Source organism: Miniopterus natalensis, chromosome 9, assembly GCF_054644295.1.
Source record: "Miniopterus natalensis isolate mMinNat1 chromosome 9, mMinNat1.hap1, whole genome shotgun sequence".
Taxonomy (NCBI): domain Eukaryota; kingdom Metazoa; phylum Chordata; class Mammalia; order Chiroptera; family Miniopteridae; genus Miniopterus; species Miniopterus natalensis.
This window is the reverse complement of record NC_142089.1, coordinates 21,273,894-21,297,692: the sequence shown is the minus strand read 5'-3', so window position 1 is coordinate 21,297,692 and position 23,799 is coordinate 21,273,894.

Here is a 23,799-nt window from a genome sequence, read left to right as displayed (position 1 = left end):
CTGCAAACCCCTTGCTAACCACCCATCCCCACCCAGCTCCAATGCCGCACATGGCTCACTGTCGAAACTGCTTACTGCCCTGGCTGCTGTGGCTCAGTGGGTTGAGAGTCGTCCCAGGCACTGAGAGGTCGCCAGTGTGATTCCCTGTCAAGGGCACATGCCCGAGTAGCGGGCTCGATCCCCAGTAGGGAGCTTGCAGGAGGCATCGATCATGTTTCTCTCTCTCTCCCTCTCCCTCCCTCTCTCTTTAAAATCAATAAAAACATATTTTTAAAAATGCTTCCTTTTCCAGCTCCAATCCTTCTTATTGAATTTCATTTTGTTTGGTCCTGAAGAGTAATTTATTCCTTACCTTCTCTGATGCCTTCCTTTGTGATATTGGCCTTTTCTTCCCTCCCTCCCTCCCTCCCTCCCTCCCTCCCTCCCTCCCTCCCTCCCTCCCTCCCTCCCTCCCTCCCTCCCTCCCTCCCTCCCACTGTCCCTTCTTCCCTCCTTCCCCTTCTCTTTCTCTTCTTCTCCAACTAATATTTATTGAGAACCTACCATGCATTATGCATTATTTTAGGCACAGAGGCTCAACAATGAATAAGCCAGATGCAGTTCCTGCCCTCATGACACTTGCATTCTGCTTGGGGAAAAAGGCAACAACAACAAAAATATACACAACCATTTACATTGTAATGGCAAGTAGTGATCAGTGCAATGACAAAAGGCAGGACAGGAAGGTAAGAGGCAACAAGGGACCTGGTTTTGTGGTGGGCAGCGATGGCCTCTCTGAGGAGGTCACTCTTAGCAGAGAGCTGAATGAGGTGAGGGAAAGGGGTCACATGGACATCTGTGGGGGAGAGTGTTCCAGACGGGGGAGCAGCAAGTGTAAGGGCCCAGGGGCAAGAGCATACTGGTGTGTTATGGAGGGAGCATCTTATGTGAAGGGCAGAGCTTTGGCAATGAGGCCAGAGATGGGCAAGGATCGGATCATGCAGGGCCTGGCAGGCCATGGTGAAGACCTGGTTTTTTATTCTAAATAGGATGGGAAGCTACTGACAGTTTTTGAGCAGAGGAGTGTCATGATCTGACTCTGGTATTTAAGGTCTCATCTGGCTACTCTCTGGTGATTACACTGCAGAGGGGCAAGAGTAAAGGCAGGGAAATAATCCAAATAACCCTTTTCTCTCAGTGAAATAACCTCCTCCCCCGAGCTGATGCAGGGAGCAAATTCAGCTGGAAGTGTCACAGGCAGCTCAGCAACTGTTCAGCGAGGCAACACTCAGAAGCCACCAACGTGAAATTCGTCTTTTATAAAGAGAGGAGTTAAAAGGACAGATTATAAAAATTTAGCCCAGTGCTTTTTAAATTATTTTTTTATAATCATCTACTGAATCCCCCCCCCCCCCTTTTTCAGATGTTTTGTTGATCAAATTATATTCTTGACATTTGGGGACCTTCTGTGTTTTCCCAAATGCTGCTTAATAATGCCACAGTGCAATTAAGACTAATTTGTTGGCAGAAATAATAGGAAGTTGTTCGGTTCTACAAAAGAACAAACCTCGGTGCTCTTATTATTTTTATCCTTATTATTGAGGCCATTATTATTGCTAGAAGCATGTGTCAGGCTGAAAGAAGTAAGAGGGAAATGAAAAACACCTGGGATGGGAAAAGAGGGTGCCTCTGAGGAAGTCAGAGCATTTGGAGTCAAACACCCAGAGTCCAGACTCCACCTGCACCAGCTGCTCATTGTGTGGCCCTGGACGAGTGGCTTAAGGTCATTCATCAAGCCTCGGTTTCCTCATCTGTGAGTTGGGTATACGAATCCTATCTACATCATTGGATTGTTGAGGAGTAAATAAGATAAGATATTTAAATTATTGTTGGAGAGATGGGGTATTGTATTATTTAGAATAAAGTGTGGTTGTGACAAACTCAGTAGCTGAAACAAATAGATGTTTATTTTTCTTTCACCTACAAGTCTAATGTAGGCAGTACAAAGCTGGTGCCAAGTTTACCCCACCAAGTCCTCGGTACCCAGACTCTTTTTAGCTCCCTTGTCTAAAATACTGGCCAGAGTATCCATCATACCTACTGTCTAGGCATGAGGATAAAGAAGGGAGACAAAGACGAGGTAAAAGGACACATGCCCAGCTGCCTTTAAGGAAGGCTCCCAAAAGCAACCACGTGACACTTCTACTTATATCTCATTAGCTAGAACTTAGTCACATGGCCATACCTAGCTGCAAGGGATGCTGGAAGATGTAGTTTTTATTCTGTTTTGGGAGGACTTTTTTCTAGTTAAAACCAAGGATTCTAATACAACAGAAAAAAGGGAGACTGGATATTAGAAGATAAGAGAAGACTTCTCCCATAGGTGGCCCTAGAGGAAGGAAAAAGTAGGGAGAAAGGCAGCACCCCAGTGATCAGATTTTGTTTCTCTTTCTCTCTCTTCTATAACCAGTCAACCACCAAGCCCTGTTGGCTCTACATCCTAAAATTCTCTTTAATCCACCCTCTCTCTCAGTCTCCATGGAAATAAGCCCTAATTCAGGCTTCATCATCACTCACTAGGACCATTTCAAAGGCTCCTCATTGCCTCTCTTCTTAACTGTGGTCCCTCCTCTTTACTAATGAGTTGTCCATGACTGAGATCCAGTGGGGCCCCCACTGCCTATAAGATAAAATCCAACCCTCTGAGCTCAGCCTTCAAGGCCCTTCAAGATGGTCCCCAATTTCTTGTTGCTTCAGCAGAATATTTTGCTATTAGCTGAATAAGCAACATCCTCTGCCTTTGAACTTACTCTTTTTCTACCTATCCTCTCCTTTCTGCTTGGAAAGCTCCTATTCATGCTTTAAAACCCACATCAAATGTTCCCTTTCCATGAAGCTGTTAGGAGTGTGCCACTCATTTGGTGGTTTGCCTTCAAATCCATCCTTTGCTCTTTCACTTCTCTCTATCTTGGGGAGGTGGGGGATGGCTGACTCCTACAGGGTATACTTTCCAGGCTCCTGGTGAGCTGTCTTCTGGTGGGTTTGGCTAATAAGAAGCACTGGCAGGAGACTGGAGGATGAAAGGGAGAAGCTGGAGAATTTCTCACCTTTTCTCTGCCTGGGACAGCATCTCTGATAGCAACTACATTTCCTGCCAGACAGTGGCCCCCTCTTGGTTCCAGATTCTGCTGGGCAGCTTTCCCTGGGGTCTACCTCCCTGCAGGGCAACTCTGGCTTCTGTGATCAAGCAAAATCATCTCCTCTCAATTACCTTAAATTGCTAGTGGCTTCCTGCGGCTGCTAGTTTGTAGATGGTGCAAATTTGACCTCTCAACTCTTTTATCACCTATGTAACCAATCTCCTGCATTAAATTCCCACTGGGTGAAACACCTAGAATGGTTTCTGTTTTATTTTTTTAACGAAACCCTAAGTGATTTGAGTGCCTGGCATAGCACTTGGCATAGAGTATGTGTTTGATCAATATCTGTTGAATGAATAAATGAGCAGATCTTCCCCCACTTCCTCTAACCACGGGCTTTCCCCACTCCTAGGTCATTGATTTATTACAGCGTGTGTCACACTTCTTTGTTGATTCATCTGTCAGCCCCACGAGACATGGCTGGCAGCTGGGGATATAGACGTGAGAGTCCAGGCATTCTGACCCTTGAAAGTGTTTTTCTACTTTCTGCAGCTGGGAGCTGGGAAGGAAAGGAGGAGGAAATAGAATGGAGAGGGGTGGAGGGTTCTCAATGGGTCTCCCCGCCTCTCTTACTTTAAACGCAGGGCCTCGCTTCTGGGTTCAGGCAAGGATTTATGAGTGTGTTTAGGCAGTAACACTAGGGGACCTTTGGCAAGAAATGTTCCCTGTCACGCTCTGACAGCCTACAGAGGGAGGCAGCTGAAAACATCAGGAAGGAGATTTTTCTCGAGCTGATAGAGGCTCCAGCCCAACCTCTGCCATTCCTTTAAATGCCACCTGGAAATGCTTGAGGGGGAGGGGGAGGCTCCTGCCTTGTTGGTAGGATGGTGCTATGTCAGAGGGGGAGCACTCTGAAGCCTAAGGAAGAGGAAGCACTGTGATGAGTGTTCTCAGATTTTAGTTTGGCCTTCACTGAAGACAGAGCAAGGCACTGAGGTTTAAATTGCAGTTGAAGGATTTGGGTTAGACATTGGGAGGAAGTGTCACCGCATCCTTGATGGTGATTTGAAGGTAGATTCAGGTGCAGAACCTCGTTAATATTGTCTCTTACCAGTCCCCCGTTCTCTCCATTCCAGTCCAACTGGTCTTCATGTTGTCCCTTGAACATGCCTCAGGACCTTTGCACTCACTCAGTGTCTTCTTTGCCTTGCCTGCCTTCCCTCCACATTACTGGGTCCTTCTTGTTCAGATCTCAGTTCACGTGTTACCTCTTTAGGGAGGCCTTCCATGACCACTCCATCTAAAGTGGCTGCACCCCATCAGTTACTCTCAAACCACTTCCTGGTTTTCTTTCTTTATTGCATTTATCACTATAACAATGGTCTTTCTTTATTTCCATACCTGTTCATTTTCCACCAAACCTACTAGACTGTAAGCTTCACAAAGGCAGAAATCCTTTCTATCATTTTCTTAGCCATACCCAACACCTAGGACAGTGCCTGGCACATAGGGGGCACTCAGTAGTGAGTTTTTGAATGAGTAAATTAGTTAAAATGTCTAAGAAGACTAGTTCTTGTGGCCCAGAAGTGACCCTGGGTGTGGATAGCTGAGGCCGGTCTGGGAGATTGGGCAGGGGGCGGAGAGACAATGGGCATGATACTGGACTCCGGACCATAGGCTGATCCAAGGATTAAATGACATGATGTCTGCAAAGCACTTAGCACAGGGCCTGGCGTGTTATCAAGGGTTCTGTGAGTGCTGGCAGCTGTCAGGTTCAGATGCACTCCCAGCTGCTGCATGTGGAGACCCTCCCAGTGCTGGGGAGTGTCTGGGCTCTCAGAGCTGAAGACGGCTGGGTACCAGGCCTGGGCTCGAGGTTGCCCAAGCTGGCCTTTCAGGAGAGGCTGCTGGGCTGGAGGCCAGGGGAGAGCTTGCTCCCTGGGGCTGGGAAAGACTCTGTCCTGTCTCTGGGCCTCTGAGGACCTTGTAGACAGACACAGAATATAGTTGCTGAGGAGCCAGCTGCCTGGGTTTGAATCCTGGCTCTCTGGTTTACTAGCCTAGCATGTTACTTAACCTCCTTGTACCTCAGTTTTCCCAGATGACAAGAGAACAAACAAGCAAGAAGGTGGCCTGCCTGGGCACCTCCGCAAACACAGCCTCTGGACCATGAGTCCACGGGCTGGGGACAAGCTCAGTTCTTTCCCAGGGTGTTATCAGTTTATTCTGCTGCAGTCACGAGGACGTCCTGAGGAGACCGAATGGGAGAGTATGGCTGACTCCCACAAACCTTTCCCTCTCCCGGGCTGGGGAAATAGCTCCAGCAGCCGTCCCTCTCCTGGTGGGGCAGCCGCAGTGTCCAGCGTAAGGGCTCTTCAGACCGCGAGACTCTCGAAAAGCTAGTCTGGAGGGCCCTTAGAGGCATCCCATTCTACAGAAGGGAAAACTGAGTTCCCCAAGAACTCCCAGTTGGTTACAACATGCCAGGAATATGGATTGGTTACAGGGAGAGCGAAAAACCTGAGAGGCCTCACAGGTGGAAGGTGGGATAGGAAAGGGCTTGAGGCCCTCGCCGAAGGATCAGCTGAAGGAACAGGCGGTTCCACCGGGAGAAGTTGAAACAATTCCGAGGAGTCCCTGAGGGCCAGCAGGTGCAGGTGGGGGCTTTGGGGGACCCTCAGGAAGGAGCAGGAAGAACAGCAGCATGGTTCACAAAAGTAAGGGAGTCTCTTCCACGGAAGAATCATACACTTGGACTCCAAGAGGCAGCCCTGTCCCTTCCATCCCACCCCAGGTGCCCGCCCGCCCGCCTCTGCCTCCTCCTTGGAGTCCTATATGCCCTTTCTTCAGTCAGAGCCAATCCCAGAGGAGCAGGCAGGAATGGGCCCACCCGATTGGAGCAAAAAGTGCCTGAAGGCGGGGCCCCGTGGTTGACTGACTGGAAGGGCTCTTGCCTTGGCCGGACAGTGGCTGCAGAGGGAGGCCGGGCGCTGACGGCCGGGCAGGGTGGGCAGAGGCTCTGGAGCAGCTGGTCGGCCCCGGGCCTTTGGCAGTGGCGGTGGCTTTGCTCAGCTGGTGAAGTGATGCTCTCCTCTGATTGAGCTAATTATGCTGATTGAATTTCCTCCCTCTCTCTTGAGCGCCTCCTCCTGCCCCCTCGCCTCGCCAGTGTCTCCCCTCCCGGCTCCCTCCGGAGAGAAGGAAAGGTTTCCTTAATGTGACTGGTATTGTTATGCACACAGTGTCAGATGTTAATGCAGGCCTTGATTGACAGCTAATCAGCCCATCAGCTGTACAAAAAGAGTGAATAACTCAGTAATTTGATTTCCCCTGATTCCCCTGCGTGGGATGGCAGGAAAGTCTAAATTAGCAATCAGGGAGCCCGTGGCAGATCCTGGAGGGTAGTGGTGAGGATCCAGGGCCTGTGGGTGCAGCTGCAGCCTCGCAGGTCCTGATACCCAGGGTGGGGTGGGGGGGCCCACTGGCCTGGACTTAGGTGGTGGAGGAGCTTTGTGACCTGAACAGACTAAATGTGGAGAGACATGGGCAGTGGGTCAAGTCTCCATCTTTGGTGGCAGCAGTGGGGAAGCCTGGGCTGGCGTCCGGGAGACTGGAGGGGCCGGGGCTGGGGGTACACTCGTCCTGTTGTCTGGGAGACCTCCATGGAGGGGCTGGGATGTGGCAGCCAGTCCCCTCCCCCATTCTTTTGGAGCTGGTTGCCAGGGTTTCCACCATGTGACCCACATTCTTCCAATTCAGGGAAATAGTTTTCCCTTCACTCAGCTTCTGGCAGGTTCCATTCAGGTAAAATGGAGCACAGGAGAAACACGGGTGGATTATTTGGTCCCAAATGAAGCTACTGCTGGCCCTCTTGGGCAGGCATTAGTAGCTAGACACAGTTAGCACCCACTGGGGACCCACTGTGGTCCGGGGACCCACTGGGGTCCAGGGACTACGCCATGTGCTGTATCTGCATTTATTGTGTAGAGGAAGAAAGACTGAGCACCTGGCTCCAAGTCTCATAGCGCGAAAGTGGTGGGGCTGGAATTTGAACCCAGGGAAGCGCCGGCTGTGGTGGTGGAGGCTGGATGAGCAGCAATTTCCACCTTGGCCTGGCCTCATTAGAAGACCTCCTCGCTCCCTGTGAGGCCCTAGCCCTGGAGACCCTCAGCCAGAGCAATGCTTGTGAGATCTGTTGTCATACAGTCACGTATGTGAATGTTTGTCCTTTTACAGATGGGTAATCAGAGGCCCCAGGAGGACAGGGACTTGCCTGAGGCCACATAAAGAGCTATTGACCTGATGGGGGTGGTAGAAGCTAGCTGTGCCTGCCTAGAAGTGCCCAGCCTGCCCCCATCCCCTGTCTCGTTTCTCCTTCTGCTTCTAGCTTCCCACCCCAACACCCCCACAGCCCCAACTGTGGGAGTCAACAGGGAGCGGGGAGTGGGGCTAGGCAGCCAGCAGGACCTAGAGATGCCGGGGATGACCCTAGGTGGCAACAGCACGTTGTTGGGAGGGAGCTGCTCCTCCTGACCGGTCAGCTCCTCTTGCTGCGGGAGAGGCAGCTGCTAGTGGGTGGGGGCTTGGGTTTGAGCCCCCTGATGTTCTGAGAACCTGGGGGCTTGGACCTGGGGGCCAGAAGGGCTGGCTGCGCCTCCCACCAAAGACTTCCTGGCCTTCCTCCAGCCCTGAAACCTCTGTTGCTACGTTGCCTTTTCTGGATTCCTCTTGGGGATACAGGTGTGGTGGGGGAGTTGGTGATGTTCCTTGATACAGAGTGGTTTACTTGGGCCACTCAGCCCTATCCTTGGGCAGTGGGCACCCATTCACTCCACATTTTGTGTGTGTGTGCATTGGCAAACCCGTGGGTGCGTGTAGCCACAATGACATATTCGTGAACCTTTGTCCTTGCCTCGGCTGCTCACACATCAGTTTGTGTGTGTGTTCCCATGTGTGCGCACTTGACCAGTGCTCATGCCACATGCTTGAATCCATCTGTGGGGATCAGGACCCACCCCCCATCAGGCCCCAGGGGAGCTTGGGAAGCTGGGCCTACTTAAAACAGCCACCGGGATGCCGAGAGAGGGATGAGTAGTATGAGAAGAGACATGATACAGAAGCCTCAATCTTTGTCCTCAAGGGGGCTCGGGAGGCTGGGTGTATGTGGGAGCAACAGCCCGATGGACCAGCAGTTGAGTGTGAAAGCTATGGACCATGACCTTGACCTTTGCAGGGTCAAGGGTAGAGAAATGGCTTTTGGAGGGGCCATAGATCTGAGTAAGAAAGAGGTAAAGTTCATTAGGGGCAGGACTTGGAGCAGTCACACCCCTGGGAACAGTTGTGCAGCCTCTTTAGTTCCAGCCTGGGTGCTGGCTAATGAGGGTAATTACCCTCCTGGTGCAGAGGAGGTAACAGGCTCCGAGAAGTACAGAGAGAAGTTGCTTTAGGTCACACACTAGGAAGATGAGAGTTAGATTCTGCTTTGTGCCAACGCCCACCCTTGATGCCCAGGAAGACCCTGCAGAGGCTGCAGGAAGGGGGAAGCTGGGGAGAGGAGGGGGAAGCAGGAGCAGCTATCTCAGGAGCCAGAGCTTTGAGCAGGGACATGAAGGCAAAGGAGAGCTGAGCACTATGAGCTGCTGAACACCAATATTCACCTTTTTTCAGACAAGTGTTTACTGGGAAACACTTACTGTGTATAAGGCAGTGAGCTACGTGCTGGGGATACCTCGGGGAACCAAGCAGACTGCTTGCCTGCTCTTACGGAGCTTACTGTCTATTGTGTGTGGCTGCGTGTACATGTGTGTGCATGCGTGCGCACATGCATATGCATGGCGGTGGAGGGTAGGCAATATTAGTTACAACAGCAGCAGGGGTGATTGTAGCTCGCATCGATTGAGCTCCTGTTTACTCATTTAATCCTCACTGCAGCCCTGTGAGGGTGCTCTGCTCTCCCCATATTACAGGTGAGAAAACAGAGGCATGGGGAGGTTAAGCAACTTGCCCTGGGCCACACAGCTAAGATGCAGTCCAACTGGCTTCTGAACCTGGGCCGTTCGGCTTCAAGGTCAACGCTTTTACTAATGATACAATAAATATTGACTAGCAAATTGTGATGAGTGCTGTGGAAGAGTAAAGGAACTGTTGAGGATGCCAGAGAGCAGTAGGCCCTGCCGGCTGCCATCCCTGATGGCTCTGTGTGACATTTCCATGGCCTGGCCACTCTGGGCTGTGAGCTGTCCCCCGGGGCCGCCTGCCACACCTGGAGGGAAGGTTGAAGGGCCTCAGCTGTGAGAGGCATGTAGATTCCGGCCCTTGAGCTCACCCCTCCCCTTTCTTTTCTTATCTCCAGCTGCTGCCCTCAGCTCTACCCAAGGAGCTGCCCAGCATCGGAGGCTCCTGCCCCGTGTCTCCTTGGGGACCCCTGCACCCCAGGGAAGCTCAGGCTCTGGCATCCCAGACCCATGGGTTTCATCTCTCTATTCATGCTCTGCTCTCACTTGCAACCTTGGTGGCCCCAAAAGGGCCAGCTCCCCGGCAGCACCAGTCATTTCCAGGACTGTCTCACAGGTCCAGCATCCTCATGCCACCTCCCAGAATTAGCTTCAAGTCTTGGCTTATCACCGCTAATGACAGGAATGTTACTAGTAACTAGTAGGGTGAGGTTCCTTTATCATACAAGTCCTGTAACTCAAATCTTCCTTCCCCCATCAGCTTGAGCTCCCTCTCTAGGGCAGCCTTTAAGGATTACAAACAAAGGTCAAGCCTTTCTGGGTTTCCTCTCCTCCTGGCTGGGCAGCTGCAGTGTTTTCAATAGGCCTGGGACTATCTCCTTTATACATTCAAAAGTTGGCAGGGTTCCCCCTAAAGTGTGGTGAGAACTGTATGTAATACTCCAGGGAGGTCTGGCCAGAGCAGGTACAGGGAGGCAATCACCTCCCTTAATCTATACATCATACTCCTATTGATATAGCCTAAGAATGAACTAAAGTTTTTCAGCAGCCACCTCACTCTGCTGCCCCATTTTTACCTGTGGTCACCTAAGGATACCAGAGCTTTGCCCTCACACAAATTCCTATCATATGACAGACTTAATAACTGACAATTTTGTTAATGACAATCCTAAGGAATGTGGTTTGTGTTCAGTAAGTGACCCCACTTCCTCCCTCCTGACCATGTAAGAACTCAGAGATCTGTGCAGTTGCCTGCTTGCTGGCCCATGGGTGTGTTTTCTTTAGCAGGTTTGGTGCTCCCTCTGCAGTTTTGTCCTGTCTGTCCCCCTCTGCCCTATTGCAGTCCAGGAACTGTAAACTCACTGCTTGTCCCTTTGTCTCCATTGTACTTCACTCCTTTTTCATTCATTCATCTAGTAGGTATATACTGAGCGCCTGCCCTGGCCAGGCACTGCTGTGGGTGTGGGGGAAACAGGAGACAATAGATAGAAAAGGCTCCTGTTGTTGTGGACTAGTGACACTCATCTGGGGTGACAGACAAGATAACCAAATAGTGGGGAAGAAGCCACTTGAGTCAGACAGTACAGCACAGTGGTTAAGGACTCAGACTGAAGCCAGAACACCTGGGTTCTAACCCTAACTCTGGCCACGTGGCCCTGGCGAAGTTCTGTGCTTCTGTTTTCTCAGTCCCTGGGTTGCTGTAAAATAGCTGGTGCAGGCCTGGCACACAGTAAGTGCCCTTTATTATGTGAGGTGGTTTAAGAAGGCTTTTTTGAAAGAGGTGATATTTTAAGGTTCAATAGGAGCCAGCTATGCACAGATCAGGAGACAGTGGTGCAAAGGTCCTGAGGCAGGAAAAAGCTTGCCTTGTTTTGGGGAAACAAAAGGAGGCGCGTGTGGCTGGAGAGGGTGAGAGGAGATTAAGGAGGTTCAGGCGGAAGAGGGGCCAACCAAGTGGTCTGGTTTGGGGGTCACTGCCGGTGGTTTGGATTACAACCTACGGCCAATGGGGTATTGCAGAAGGGTTCGAATTGCCATACTGGTTTCCTTTTTCAGGTTTGTGTGTGCTGTGGTGTGGGGGTGGCCTGTAGGCAGCCAGGAAGAGGGGGCAGCTGAAGACTGGAGCCCCAGCCCTAGGCCTGGCTCTGAGCCAGGCCCGTAAACCCAGCCTGAAACTCTTGCCAATGAGGGTGGTGGGAGCAGCACCTCCCCCCTGTTCCTGAATCTTCTTAATCCACCAAAGCCTTGAGGGGAGAAGCAAAGAGGCCCAGAGGGGAGCTTTTGAGGGATGTTACTTTGCATCTTAATTGCCAGCTAAGCAGGCCCGTAGGCAGGGCCAGCTGCAGAGCATTAGCTGCCACCAAACTCCAGTGACTCAGGCCACAGAGCCTTAAAATATTTATTTTTCACTGCATTCGAAATTCAGCATCTGCGAGGCGGAACTGGGGACCTGTTGGCAAGAGCAGCCCGAAGCAGTGCAGGGCCGTGCGGGTCCCGCCTCCCGAGCAGGGCGCCAGTGCGGAGGGCAGCAGGTCCTCCGAGGCGGTGGCTGCCGGCGCCTCGGCTGGCTGGCTGTTCCTCGCACCTCGGGGAGACTGCAGCTTCCTCCATTACAAATTGATTTTCTGCTTTACAGCCTGGGCCCGTCGTTTACAGCCCGTCTCACATTCTTTTGGGTCCATTTGAGGGAAAAATCTAACTTCAAGTCCTGGATACATGAGTATGTGAGTGAGAATGTTCTGGGAGTGTGTATGCATATCTACATTGACACAAAGATCTGACCATCCCCAGGGCCACGAGGCGGGGCCAGGGGTGCGGTCAGCAGGGTTGAGATGGTGGTGGAGATGCAGTTCATTCCCACCACTAGCCAGCATTGGGACCTTGGCCAAGGCACGACACCTCTCTGCCCTTTATCTGGAAAATGGGGCTAGAGCTCTGACCTCATGGGGCTGTCCCCAGGCTTATATGAGGCCATTCATGGAGAACACTTGGCCCAGTGCCTGGCAGGCCCTGAGGTCTCTGTAAATGGTGGGCGTTACTGCTACTGGTGTGTTGTGCAGGACGTGAGCCCTGTTTGGGCGGATACCCATATGAGCCATGGAGAAGCTGGCCACGGGCTCTTGGGCACCTGGCCCCCGGGGAAGGGCTCAGGCTGGGAAAGAGACCCCGGGAAGTGAGGACAAGCAGCATCGCCTGCTCCTCATAGATGTGACTGCTGGGGGATGGGGTGGTGGTGGAGTTTAAATGTTCAATGACTCAGATCGAGCTCTTTTATTTGGAGCGTCTGCCAAGGCTGAGAGCGGGCTGCATTACCATGAAGTGCTCCTAATTTGCACAGAGAGATAAGGAGCTCATCATAGCCGAGAGGGGGATGGCTGTTCCCAAGCAGCTGCTGCAGGCAGGTCCTATCCTAGGTGAGCCAGCATCTCTGGGCTGCGGGTAGGGGAGCCTGGGCTCACTTCCCTGCACTAGGTGGTCTCAGTGCTGGCCACATGCAGGAGGTGGCAGGGGAGGGACAGACTCTCCTAGACAGAGGCTCTTGAGAAAGAGAGAGAGAGAGAGACGTGGACACCAAAACTCATATTTCTGAAAATTGGACAAGTTATTGAGCTTTGTGAATGCCTGTCCTGCCCTAGGGATGCAGGACTGTAAATTGGACGCTGGGCTAGGATATCTATCCCCTCCCTCAGTCATTCCCCCCACCCTGCCACCTCGGATGCAGGGGACATTGATTCAGCTGCCTTTAATTACTGGGCTTGCTCAGCCTGGGGCCTGGATTCCTGCGGCTAGAAGGACCCAAGGTGGATCTTGGGAGGAACTTTTGAAGGAAGCATCAAGCAGGCCTGTGCAGTCCTCACTCCAAGAGGCCTTTAGAGAGAGGCCTCTGCCCGACACCCCCTTTCCTGGCTCTCGGCCCCACACAGACACTGACCTTGGGATGTTGTGGCTCAACTCTCTTGGGCTCAGAAGGAGGTCAGGTGGCAGCAGAGAGGTCTAGGGACTTCATTCCGGTGGCACAAACTCCTTGCATCTGAGCAAGAGAAGGGTTTTGCTAGACCTTGTCTCACAGGCTTCTCATAGCACTCCTGAGAAATGGGCGTTATCATCTCCATTCTACAGAGAAGGAAACTGAGGCACAGAGAGGGCAATTTCAGGACCGAGCCTGGATGGCGAGGCTGTTCTTCAGGCAGGGTGTCCTGAGCACTGTCCCGCAGGGAGGCGGGGCGGGCAGGTGGCGGGCCACCAGGCTGCTGCCTGTGGCTATAGGCAAGGGGAGGAGGTGGGCTGAGCTGGAGGTCCCAGTGTTGAGATGCTGTGCAGAGACTGTGCCGGAGCGGGCTCCTGGCCGCCACCTCCCTGCCAGTCAGGACCGCGGGTCTGCAGCGTGAGCAGAGTGGGCGGTGACATGGGGACTGCGCAGGGGGAAGAACACTGGGCTGAGAGTCTTGGGTCCTGGGCGGGAATGCAGCTCCATTCAGTCAATAAACATTTATTGAGCACCTGGGTCTTATCCCACTGAATCCCCACAACAGCTCCATGAGGTGGAGACTCTTTCCGGATTTCACTGATTCTGAGAGAGAGCTAGACAGACAGACAGACAACAAATGAGGCAGAAGTCACAGCCTTTTGTAACCTAGTCTCAGAAGCGACATGCCCTCACCTTTGCCCTATTCTGCTCATCAAAAGCAAGTGACTAGGTCCAGCCCACACTCATGAAGAAGAGATTGTGATACAAGGACATGAATACCAGGAGATGGGGGTCAATGCAATAATATCTATATTGTGGGAAAGTCATAAATATGATGAGATTTTGTACGTAAGTAATGAGCATGGCACCTGGCACATAGTAGATGCTCAATAAACGGGCTACTGTTATTGTTGTTGTTCTCAGAGCCAGGCTCTGCAGAGGCTAAGACAGGACAGGCTCCAGCAACTGTCCCCAGGTCTTATTGGCCTAGTACCAACGGAGATCTGGTCCCCCAACCCCATCTCCATGTCCTCAATTCTGTCAGTGTCCTCAGGCTCACTTCATATGTTTCCTCCCCTAGGAGGCTTTCCCCCAGTCGGCTGTGAGCTGTGCTTCCCTTCACCCCTCCTTGTTCGCAGGGAAGGACAGGGCTGATGGTCACCAAGACCCCACTAGCATTGTCTCTATGTCGTAGACCTCAGGCATGGCCAGACGACAACGTTTGAGGGTTACAGGTTTCTTGGATGTAGCCATGGAAGGTTTATATTTTTCATCTAGAAGGGAAGGTCTGTGAAATTTACATCATTGCAAAATAAACAGAACTGTGACTTCTGTTTCACAAGGGACAGTTCTAACATGTTATTGACAGTGACAAGGTTTTCTCTCCCTCTGGAAAATTGAGGGATGGGGTCATGGGACACCTTCTACTCTGAATGCTTTGCTGGTGTTGGAGATGAGGAAACCCCCATGCAGGGTGGTTAGGTGATAGGCCCAAGGTCACAAAAACGGTGGAGCCAGGATTTGAAGGCAGTTATCTGGTCCCAAGCCTATGCATGGTATATTTTATATTATATTATATTATATTATATTATATTATATTATATTATATTATATTATATTATATTATATTATATTATATTATATTATTTTATTTTATTTTATTTTATTTTATTTTATTTTATTTTATTATATTATATTATTATATTTATTATTATATTTATTATTATATTTATTATTATATTATATTATATTAATTATATTTATTCATTCACTCATTCATCAAGCAATATTGCCTAGTCCTTACTATGTTCCAGCCTCTGTGCCAGGTACTAGGAATAGAGTGTTGACCACATTTTTGTTCCAGCCTTAAAAAGCTTTTAATGTTTCCCTTCTCCTCCTACTCCCACTGGATTATAATTTTTCCAAATAGAGCCCTCTCTTCCTCAGCATCTCTCCTTCCTTGGAAGCTACTACATGGTTTTGAATTTGAAGTGGGACTATATTTAAGGAGGGGTTCTATCAGCCATTGTTTCGTGTGGAAATGTGATAGGAAATGGCCTTAAGGTCCCCAGAGAGACGGATCTGACCAGATACAGAGGCCCTGATGGAAAATGATGAATGAGGTGTACAGATTAAAGCAACCAATTTACTTTAAAAAAAAAAATCCTCACCCGAGGATATTTTTTCCATTGATTTTTAGAGAGAGCGGAAGGGAGGTAGGAGAAGGTGGGGAGAGAGAGAGAGAGAGAAACATGGACATGAAAGAGGCACATTGATTGATTGCCTCTGACTGGGGCAGGGATGGAACCCAGGTATGTGCCCTTGACCAGGAATCAAACCTGAGATCCTCCTGTCTGAGGCCGATGCTCTAACCACTGAGCCAAACCAGCCAGGGTGCAACCGATTGACTTTTAACAGCAGGTCCTTCTCCAGCCCTTGCCAGCCGCAGACCTTTCCCTTCTCCCCTCCATGGCCCTTGGGGAGTTAAACCCAAGCCACTACCCTCCTGCCCAGTGAGCCACATGATGGGATTGCAGTCAATGGTACTTTGAACAAGTTTGGTCAACTAGAAATACATAAGGAAATTGAAACACGAAAATGCCCTCAAAATTTATATAATTGCTGTATTGTAGCTCAGCCAGCTGTTAACTGCATTGTATGAAAGATGGCAGAAATAATTTGTAACCAGTCTCACATTTGTTTACTGACTCTTTGCAGAGGGAGATATGGAGGGGTCATCTATGCCACCAGGAATACCTCCCTCCCCTCCCACAAGCCCATCATGACCCCAGAGCAGTCTCTCAGCCAGGCATGGATTGCTGTCTGGAGGGACACTGTGTGCTGGGCACTCCACTGGGCACTGGGAATGTATGTTCAACACGAGGGAGGGAGTCCTGCTCTCTGGAGCTTCCCTGCTAGTGGGAGACAGGCCATAACACACAAACCAGTGAGTAATGAAGTCAGGTGGTGAGAAGCGCTGTGGAGAAAAGAAGGCAGGGCATGGGATGGCAAGAGATGGGCGTGGGTGAGGGGGGAGGCTGGGAGAGCTTCCAGACAGCTCACTGGGGCCTTAAATAATTCCTGAGATCTTGTAAGTACAGGCCTCATCTGGCTCTCTGCGCTACAGCTTTCTGTTCCACTTTCTACCTGTCTCTCTTCGGGAAAGTGACTGAACCTCTCTGAACTTCCGATGCCTCGTCTGTAAAGTGGGAATAGTAATACCTGTCACATGATTATTTGAGAGAAAACGCATCCGAGCTCATTGTTCACTGTATTCTATGCACGTGAAGTGTTAGGACTGCAACTGCATGCAGACCATTCGCTCATCTTTTCCCTCTCTTTTACCAAATATTTATTATCATGTGTCTGTTATGTGCATTCAAGGGCACCCCACTCCTGATTTGCTCTTCTGGCCCGAGCATGGACAGACTTTGGTCTAGCTGAGACTCAGCTGGAATATTTAAACAAGGCTGTCCCAAAGGCTTAGGGATGACAACAGGGAAATAAACAGGGTATAACTTGTAGGCTGTATGTAAATGAGCGTGTTTCGTGCCTGTGTGTGTGTGTGTGTGTGTGTGTGAGAGAGAGAGAGAGAGAGTGTAGGTGTTAGGAGATCACGCTTCATCACGGGGGGTAAGGCGACTCTGCCTGTTTGGGGTCTGTAATACTCCCAGACCTCTTACCCCATCTCCTCACGGCAGGAACAGCACAGAGGCTGCTGTTTCCATCTGACAGACGATACTGAGGCTTCTCAGAATCTCTGGCTTAGAGAAAGCAGCACCACATAGCACACAGCACATCTGCCCCAGTCTCCGTGTCACACAGCGGCCTGTGTCCCCTGCCTTAACTTCTTGGGCCTCTGATGACCCCCCAGATCCTGCCTCCTCTCTCCCTACCCCAATGCCTGCTGCGGCTGGCTTCAGCCCTGGGTGCAGACGGCTTACCACACGGCAGCGTGGATCCTCGGTCTGGGGCCAGGGAATGAGCTTTGCAGTCAGATCCTGGCTGTGACCAGGCGGGTCTTCGAAGCTCTCTGAGCCTCAGTTTTCACATCTGTAATAGGTTCACAACTCCCCAAAACTGGCAGGGCCCCTGTTAGGTGTAAGTAAAGGGATGCCTGGCCTCCGGTAGGTGTTCAGGGAGGACTCCCTTCCCGGGCCCCAGATGCTGACACCTATTCCAGCTCAGAGGAGCTTCTGTGCTGACTGATCTTCCAGGACAGCAGCCCTGTCACGAACCTGTGCCCAGGAGGTTGGGGTCCTGGGTCTTTTGCCCTGGTCCTGCCAGGCTCCTCCTTCCTAGGGCAGGACCATGCTCCCTCCTGAGCACCTGGCAACTGGCTGGGAACTTTGGCCCCTAATGCTCTGACCCTTCCATTCATCTCTGTTGCTTCTGCCCAGAAACACCTGGTGCACTGCCCCTAACCCAATGGGACTGCTGGGGGTGGACATCCTGGTGACTCAGCCAGCCGATTCCTCTGTGTTCTCTTTTACAAAGGTTCAGTAAACACAAACACATATGAGGTTGGTTGCAAATTATTTCCACCTCCGTGCGGCTCTCTGGTTGTCCTACCTGCTCAGTGCTGTGCCTCAATTGCTCGCTCCCTCTACAGAGGAGCCAGACCCTGGCCCAGACCCCTCCCTCCAGCTCACTCCGACCCCATCCTCTGCTGTTCCACCTACCACAGGATTCCAACGTATTAATTAAGACAGAAACTTCCATCCATCCATATAGCATGTAATAAGTGCCATGCCTGCCACCTGTGACCCTTTAGAACAGTGGCTCTCAACCTTGGCTGCACATTAGAATCACCCGAGGGGCTTTTTAAGAATACTAACGCCTCAGGCCAATTGAAGCAGAGTTTCTGGGAGGGAGGGAGGTGTGGGCATTGGTATTTTCTGAAGTTTCCCTCAGATGATTCTAAGAAGCAGCCAGGGCTGAGAACCACTGCTTTAGAGAGAGAGACCTCTAGCTTTGCCTTTGCCCATCTTTATCTCCCAGGAGCTCCCTGCGACTTTCACAGGGTTCGGTGTTCAGGCCTCTCATCTCTCTAGTTATTGTCCATTTTGAATGTCCCAACTGGTCAGCATCGCGTGGGAGACATGACTTTCTACTCTGAACTGGACCATTAGGGCAAAACTAAAACCTCCTTTACTTGCGATATTATAACTCTATTAATATGACCCAAGTCAAATGAGCTCTTTTTGTCTACACCCCACTTCGTGACTCAGTTAGGGTCACCCAGCTCTTCCCTTCAACATCTCCTTCTCCATGTCCTACTCTGTTTCTACCGGCATAAGAATGCCTGTCCAAGTAGGGTGTAAAGTTGCATCCACAGACACATGCAATCCATTCCAGGAAAACCTTCCAGGACTTGGTGTAACCTTCTGCAGGGTTTAGACTGATTACTGGCTTTCTTTATGTTTCAACAGGTCCATCCTGAGGTTAGCTCCATCCATCGCCCCTGATTTGGGATGCACGTAACAGGTATCTAACTCCCATATACTCAATACCTGCTCTTCTTAAACTTAAATAACAGATTCCATTAAAAGAGCATTAGTATGGCAGCCCGTAATTAATCTTCTCCAGAGAACTAATAGTTCAGAAGGCACGCAGTGGAGCAAGGGCATTGTACATCACTAAGCTCATTTATTCTAATTGATTTATCTAAGAATTGCTGGGGCAGCCAGCCTTGTGCCCGATGACCTGTGGTGGGGGCCCCGTGGGTGCCTGGAGTTGGGAGGAAGGAGCAGCGTGGATAGAGCCAGGGCTGGCAGGGGCCGGCTTCATTTTGATCACAAGGAAGCAAACAACATAATGGGCCAGCCTCAGAGGCAGGCCAGGCTGGGGAAGCTTTTAGAGGCTCTCAGCAGCCCTTGTAGCACACCCAGATTGCACACAGAGCTATTTCACGTCATTAAACCCCCCCATTTTGTCCCTGGGTGCCGCACACTCTGTCTGCATCAGGCTGGGCTTCAAAGTAACTGCTTTGCCAAAGCAGGTGTAGCCTCTGTGGCATGCTGACCCTGGGGCACAGGGACACATTTGCTGGCTGTTTGTTTGCTTGCTGGCCTCCCTGCCCTGGAGCTGGGGATGACGTGCTGGGGACCTGCATCTGCTCAGCCTGCCTGCTTAGGTTCCTGCTGCCATCGGTGCTGGGGCTGGGGAGGGCATTACTCGGCTCTCACCCTCATCGGCAGCCACTGTGGTGATGATCTCCCTGTCCCTCGAAGCCCTCAGCCTTTACCCCATCCTTCCTCAGGCTGCCAACAGTAGGTGGGCATTGGGAATGATCCACTAGGGTGGGACAAGCCTGGGCTGTGTTCGATTTGACATCTCTTCTCCTTAAGAAGCAGGAAATAGGGCACCAACAAGGCTGAGCAGAAGCCAAGGGACAGACCCCTGTGCCGGGTGGCACCTTCTCTGGCCTTCTGGAGTTCTTATGCTTGGTGTTTGTGCCAGTACTGACCCTCCCACAGGCTCATCTGCTTTTCTCTCATAGCCTCCTGTCTGGAGACTTTCCCAATGTTTAACCCATAGTGTCTGCTTGTTTCTCCCTATGAATCCACCCCCAGTCAGCATCTGTGCCCTGCCTCCCCGGCTTCTAGGCTCCAGCCCATCCTGATCTTCACTCTCCCAGGCCCCATCCTGCCCATCTTCTCCCTCCACACAGGCACAGGCTGGGTGGGCCCCCGGACTGCAGTGCCTGCTACCAGCCCCCGGGTTATGGCCTTGGTTTATGTGCTGCCTTCTGTATTGATTTCCCGGTTGTGTCCCCCAGGTCCTAGCTGGAAATTGTGTCCTGCCCTGCGTAGCAGCCCATCTGCCTGGAGCACTAATGTGCCCAATCCCCAGCCAGCTTTTGCCAGCTTTTTCCTCTCTTGTTCTCTGTAACCCTGGCCAAACCTGACAGACCACGAGAAGTCATGATGTTACTACTCTCTGCACCACAGGCCACTTTTGTATCCTGCCTGCTGTGTCTGACAGATCCTTGCATATGGGGTCAAGGTCACCCCCTGGAACCTGAAAATTATAGATCCTGTTTTCGCACCCCCACACCTTTCCCTGCTATAGTCCTAACTCGCAGGAAGGCTGCAGAGTGAGGGACATCTGTAGACTCAGTGGCTCATGCCTGTGTGACCGTGGGCAATTCCCTTCCTTTCTTTGAGCTTCAGTTTCTTTATTTGTGAGATGAGAAAATTGGAAATAATGATTCCCAGGGTTCTTTTACTTTTAAAATAAAACAGAAAACAGGAGACCCTGACAATAAAGGGGATTAATATAATGGTCAAATCAAGCTGGGCCTGCGCTGCCCTCTACCCGGGGCCTCACATCATGCAGGACTTGGCCGTGGCTTCACAGAAGACTCTCAGCACAAGGGCCCTGGGCTCTCACCTTTGGAAAATGGTGCAATTTAATGGTAATGCAATTACAGATGTGCCGAGATTGAAAGAGCCCATCTTATCTCAAACTCATCTTCCCCACCAAGTATCAGGGCAGGTGCTGATCCCTAATAGCTGCTGAAATGAATTCACCAAGCACCTGGGGGCTCCCGGAGAGGGGGTCTGTGTGCAGAGACAGGGAGAACGGGAGGGAGAAGAGATATGGAGAAAGGGAGAGGGAGGGAGAGATATGGCACACGGAGAAATGAGGAGAGAGAGAAGGAGGGACGGGGGAGGGAATGGCAAGGACAGAGAAAGAGGGAGGGAAGCAAAGAGGGACAGACAGAGACAAAGCAGGGAGAGAAGGAGGGAGCTAGTGAGGGTGAGGGAGGGAAACCGAGAAGGTGTCCTAGACAGAGGCAAAGAGGTGAAAATACTGAGAGAGACCTTGAGGGAGCAAGGATGGAGGGAGAGAAAAAGATGGAGAGGGTGTCCAGGAGGAAGAAATGAGGAGCTGGAGAGAGGGAGGCAGGGGAAGAAGGAAAGGGGTGTGTAGAGTGGGGGGGGGGACAAGGAGGAAGGAACAAGGTGGGGGTGGAGATGGCGATGAGGGGGAGAAACTGGGCGAGAGGAAGCGAGAGTAAAGGGAATAAGGATGGCCCTGTGTTTCTGAAACACGGAGCTTCTCAGACCCACCAGAGGCTCTGAGCCATCCTGAGAGAGTGCAAACAAGAGAGAACAGAAAACGAAAGGAAAACCATGAGATGGCTAGTGGGAGGCACTGCTTGGGACAAAGGCAGGGACAGCGAGCACCACAGCAGGCCCTTGAGGGCTGGATCCGGATTTCTAGAGGGTGGGGAGCTCTGGAAAGAAGGAAGGTGTCATGATCCAAGCGCCTAGAGTGGGCACAGCCCCCGGACAATCAGCCCGCCGGTCCCTCCAGGCCGGTCTCACGCTCACTCCCCGGTAACCCTGGGGCACTTGGTTCAGCACCGCGGACAGCTCCGGGCCTCTCCAGGCTGGGGGCCCTCCTTGCAGCCCCCTCCAACCCCGGCCCCTGGCTCCCCCTGAAAATGGCTCTTTTGGGCGGTTGGAAGGCAGGCCTGTGAGCTGCTGAACAGATCAATTATTTTTCAGAACATGGTTTTGATCCCGATGTTACTTCACTGGATCACTGAGTGGAAAGGCCTCGCGGAGAAAATGGCATTTTTTATAACCCTGGCAAAATGCTCCCGCGCTGATGAGATGAGCCACCCAGCGAGCCTGCGCGCGCACACGATACATAACTAACCAGAAGCATAATCTTCCAAATTGAAAGCCATAATGTTTGCTGTTGGAGCTAAATATTAACAGGGCATAGTCTCCCAATGACCCTCGGGAGGTAGCTGGCTTAGCAGGAGGCTGCCGTCACATTCAAGCAACTTGATTAAATTCCTTTCTGCCATCAGAATTAAGAAATGAATAGTTTTATGAGAGTCATGCCACAAAGGACAGGGGAAATGGAATGTTCAGGAAAGTGGGCAGGGCCAGGCGCCTGCCAGTACCTGCCTTGTGGTTCTGAAGGGAGCAGCACCCACTCTTCCTAGGGTGGGCTCGGGACTGCAGGCTGACCACTGGGTGATAGCTGCTCTCTCCTCCTCCTGGCATCCCTGATGGCCTGGCTTTGCAGCCCCCTTACTCCCTGCTCATCTGAGAGCCGATGGATACATGGGATACTCCTCAGGAGGCCTCTCAATTATTCATATAGGAGGCTACTGCAGTGACTTTAAATTGTGGCCTCTGGAGTTAGACTGGGTTTAAATTCCAGCTCTGCTACTCACTAGCTGTGTGATCTCAGGCAAGTCACTTAACCTCTCTGTGTTGAAGTTTCTTTGGCTATCAAATGGATTTATAGTAGTACCTACCCTATAGGGTTGTTGTGAGAATTAATGAGCACTTAGATGCTTAGAGCCAGGCTTAGTACATAGTAAACACCATATAAGCATTTGCTATTATTATTATTTGATTCAGGTTGAACTGTATAAAATTGCTGTTTTGTAGATAAAAAATCCAGTATTGGCAACTTAATACAAAGTTTATACAACAAGATTTTTTTTCTTCCGTGGCCACTCTTTCCTGTCCCATGGCCCTGACACAACCTAGGCAGCATTGCAAAGACTCTGTTAGTTAAAGATGTACTAACAATGTGCTACTTTTGTGTTCAGAAAAGTACTGTTTTTATTAGAAAAAAATCCAGTTAACCTCAGAAAGTTTAACCTGCCTTTCTTTTGGAAGGAGGAAGGCAAAGGGAATGATCTGTATTGGGCACCTTAGGTTTGTTTCATTGTCTCAGTATTTCTGTGAGGTGGGCCTTGCCACATTTTATAGATGAAGAAACTGAGGTTTAGGGAAGTTGAATGATCTGTTGAAAATCGCACAGCCAGGGAGGCAGAACAAGAATTCATATCCACTCCATTACTGTGCGGAGGAGGGTGGGGTGGAAGCGCGTGCTGAATCCCGTCTCACCTCACCCAGCCTTCCTTTTGGATTTCTCTTCCTCCCTTCCTCCCAGAGGACCCCTTATGTCTGTGTCACAAACATGGGATTCCTCCTTTTTCTTTATTTAAAGTGATGAAAACATAACAGCCCCACTGCCTGTCCAGAAAGCCCACCCTGACCAGCGAAAGTCTAGTTTCCACCTGTCACCATACATGTGACCTCCTCTACCCATTTCACCCTACCCCCTTCCTCCCATTTGGTGTCTACCGTAATGTCTATAGCTATGAGTTTGTCTTTATTTTGTTTTGTTTGTTTTATATTCCACATATGAGTGAAATCATATGGTTTTTGTTCTCCATCTGACTTATTTCACTTAGTAAAATACCCTCAAGGTCCATCCATGTTGCTGCAAATGGCAGTATTTTACCTCTCTTATGGCTGAATAGCATGCCATTGTGTACACACATATCACATCTCCTTTGTCCATTCATCTGTTGATAGGTGCTTAGTTTGTTTCCATACCTTGGCTATTGTAAACAATGCTGCAGTGGACATAAGCGTGCATAAATCTTTTTAAATTAGTGTTTTCATGTTCTTAGGATAAATACCCAGAAGAGGAATTGCTGTATCCTATGGTAGTTCAAGTTTTAATTTTTTAAAGAACCTCCATCCTATTTTTCATAGTGTATGCACCAATTTACAATCCCACCAACAATGTCAAAGTGTTCCCCTTTCTCCAAATCCTTTCCAACACTTGTTATTTTTTGTCTTTTTGATAATAGCTGTTCTCACAGATGCGAGGTGATACCTCACTGTGGCTTTGATTTGCATTTCCCTAATAATGAGTGGTATTGAACATCTTTTCACGTGCCTGTTGGCCATCTGTATGTCTTCCTTGG